This window comes from Neovison vison, chromosome 11, assembly GCF_020171115.1.
Source record: "Neovison vison isolate M4711 chromosome 11, ASM_NN_V1, whole genome shotgun sequence".
Lineage (NCBI taxonomy): Eukaryota > Metazoa > Chordata > Mammalia > Carnivora > Mustelidae > Neogale > Neogale vison.
In genome coordinates, this window is record NC_058101.1 from 201,223,923 (window position 1) to 201,227,759 (window position 3,837).

Here is a 3,837-nt window from a genome sequence, read left to right on the forward strand (position 1 = left end):
TCAATCATGGACAAGGCTTGGGACTCATCTGGTTTTCCATTCTGCTTCCAACACTTCTACGTACAACAGTTCACCTCGTCTACAGTATTTCTCTTCGTGCAATGACAGATATTTGGATACAAAAAAAGCTACTTGCTTTCTATGCTTTTATTTGCAGCGAATGAGCTATTTTTCCAATGTTGATTTAGAGAATAAGTAATTGGCTTGATTCCAAATGAGGGTTCATAGTGTCTACGGCCATACCACCCTGAACGCGCCCGATCCCGTCTGATCTCGGAAGCTAAGCAGGGTCGGGCCTGGTTAGTACTTGGATGGGAGACCGAATGAGGGTTCATAGTAACCTCAGGTAAGAAGACGGGACTGCCTTCCATTTGCTTTTCTGGAGAACATTTTGGACACTGCATTCTACTCACATATTACTTCCCTCGATATCACTTTCAATGTCAACTGAGCTATCTTTGCAGAAAGACTGCGTAAAGATTCCCACTACTATGAAGCTTTAATCCTGCCTGAGATCCATGTGCCACCAAGGGCAAGTATGTCAGCGCTGTTTTGGCTCTACTCACAAAGCCAACTTTCCTATGTACTGAACTTCTTCACAGAATATTCTTTGAAACATTTTGTGCATTAGAACCCAATAATGCTTGATGTAAAAGCAACTGAATATAAATATTCAAAGGAAATATCTTCAACTGTGTGTGAAAATGGAATGGAACAGCCCATCATTCTAGGTAAGGGGACGCCCAAGAGGGTAATTCATGTCTGCAAAAATTCCTGACCCAGTTACCTCCATTACCACAACATTCCACCTCCCGTCCCTACGCACCACCACCTTGAGCCTGTTACCATCAACCATGATGACCCTAAGAAGAGAACTTAAACTTTCAATTCTTATATTTAAAACAACAACCACAAAACCCCACAACCCCTGCCCCCCCACATCCCAAATTCATGAAAAGTTACCTCAACTATTTGTCAACCTTTTGAACATCTGTTGCTTTGACAGCTCCTTATTTTTTAAAGCTGGTTTCACAGTACTTTACCATTTCTTTCCGCCATCTACATTTCCTCCACTTCCATGACACACAACTTTCTATTAGAAATCTTCACTCTCATTAGGGTAGAGGAGTTAACTTATCTTGGCACAAACCAAAACTGCACATTCTCTCTTTTGCCTTTCAGCCTCTGAGCCGCAGGCTAACATCTGAAGGTCTGACTCCTCTTCCAACCCTTAATAATTTCTCCAAAATACCTTACTCCCGTATTGAAAATAATTCCATGATATCCCACAGCCCTCATAAGATAAACTACAAGCTGTTTAGCCTAGCGGTATTCTGGTCTCATTTCTCACTCTTCCCCTGAGGCTACACAACCCCACAGGTGATTCTCAAATCTCGAGCCCATCATGTTTACACATGCGCATATGCTGCCTCTGTCACTGTGACCCATTCTCCCCCCTCCTCCCATTTTCACAGAAGTCATCACACCAAGAGTTTGTTGACTTCCCCGCCCCCCACACAAACACCACACATGCACACATATCTGTTTCTATAGCACCAGGGACTAAAGAACCCAGCACTCATTTCTGGAACCGGCTGCTTATTTCCACCATTTTCTCCCCTAGCTTAACACTTAGGAGAGGAGTGTACATATTTTCATTCATTTCGCACTGATTCTTAGTACTGTGCCAAATATCAACTAGATTTCAAAAAAGGTTCATCCTTAAGGACTGGACAGGAGACCTCACCAGATTAGTGGCCCTAAAAGAAGCAAACAAACAAATGATGTTTCATAATCCATCTCTCCAGGATATCTTGTGTTTTGATCATCTTTTTGGTAGATCTAGCCTAGCCTAGCCTTAATGGCTCTAGTTGATGTTTGGTGAAGAGTTCCTCAAAATATCAATTTTCATGTAATGAATAATGCATGCCTACATAATTTTTTTTTAAAAAGTGAAGTACTATTTGCATGAAATATGAGAGTTCATGGTTTTAAATGATTCTTCCCACAGGTTATCTCACTGTAGACTCCAGAGGTGCAATCAATTTTCAAACTGAGTGTGGATGTTTCTTTTAGTTCCTTAAACTTTTCTTATTTTGCTTCTCAGTGTCTGTCTTGGCACCTGACTTGAGTTAGTTTCTATAACCAGTTTTCTGGATATCAGCATAAAGGACGATTGTCCACATTAAAGATATTATTAAAGAAGAAATACTGCTATGGAAAAAAAAAAGGTCCTGAGTATCAGGGAATACTCACACATGTATAACATACAAATCAATATTCAACTTACGTATTCTATTTTTTTATTTTTTTATTTTTATTTTTATTTTTTAAAGATTTTATTTATTTGACAGACAGAGGTCACAAGTAGGCAGAGAGACAGACGGAGAGAGAAGCAGGAGGAGACTCCCTGCCGAGCAGAGCGCCCGATGCAGGGCTCGATCCCAGGACCCTCAAATCATGACCTGAGCCAAAAGCAGTGGCTTAACCACGGAGCCACCCAGGCGTCCCTGAATTCGATTCTTTTAGAAAAATAGTATTATTCTAATTAAATTTTTGTTAATAAATGTGCAGATCCAAACAATCAGAAATGATGGATTTATTTAATATCTAAAAACTTTTAAATAATACTACAGAATATAAGCTCTCTAGCTGATCTCCTGCTAGCTGAGGTAGTCTCAGCTTGCTACTTCTCCGCCATCTTGACTCCTCCCCCTCCAGACTCAATACTACAGAATATAAACAATTATATTCCCAAGCTACTCTTTTGGTTAAGTCTAGAATTTAGTTCTCTTGCTTCTTAAGCTTTTGAACTTTTTCTATTTTGCTACACAAGGAACATTAAAATATTATTTTCACATTGTTACATAAGACCTCTGAGAATATTTACCCCTTTAGGATAATAATCCCTGAATTGTTTGGCTTCATGTGGAACACAACAAAATTGTTACCCTAATATTGCTTCTGGTTTTTATTTAAAGATATTTTTGTTCCGACTTCATACTACCACATGCAATTAAAATAAACTATTGATTAATACTTATTATTTTTCAACATGCTTTACTTACTACAAAACCTGAGGCTTTATACATTTCAGGCATGACCTAGCTCTACAGAGCAATTATATTTTCCAGTAATTTGAGAGACAGTAGACAGTCCCATTGTAGAAAGAAGTCCCTTTGTCCCTAGCTGTCTTCCTCATTTCTTATGGGCTCTCTATTCTAGCATTCAACCAGCTGGAGTAAACAGTTAAACTGCTGAAAAGTTATAATTAATTTAGTCTGGTTGTGGTAATAGTAATATCCCGTGTAACTGAGAAGAAAACTTATCTCTGAAAGAAAGAGGAAAAGATAGGATCGCAATATTGGGAAGAACTATTCAAAGAAGAGAAGAAACTCTGTTTCACAACAGTCTTCATGGCCTGAAACTGAAAGTAGAAGAGAAATTAAAATGCTCAGAGGGGTAAGGGTGGATGAGAGTCAAAAAGCCAGAGGGAAAGAGCAAAGAGGGAAAGAGAGAAGACGAGGGAGGGAAGGAGAAAGCAGGAGAGGTAAAATGTTCTTACTTTCATCACTGACAATTTCTGATTAAGTTATTCCATATGGAGGAACACTATAAGCGAGGTTCATTTTTATTGACATTTTCCTTAGTCAAAGCATTTTTTCTTTATTTCTTTAGCACTAACCTAATTTGTTCTCCGCATTAGGCTTCTGGGTAAAAGATAATTTGCATGAAGGCTAAGTTAAAAAGATAAATGATGAGGATTTGTAGAGTAGTGAGTTTTATTTTGTCGTTAATATCTACAGAGATTTTTTTTAAGAGGGTCTATATAATATT

At 38.5% G+C, this 3,837-nt stretch overlaps 1 pseudogene; it reads left to right on the forward strand.

Moving 5' to 3' along the window:
* Positions 1-229: 229 nt before the first annotated feature.
* On the forward strand, positions 230-349 carry LOC122890723 (annotated as a pseudogene).
* Positions 350-3,837: the final 3,488 nt, after the last annotated feature.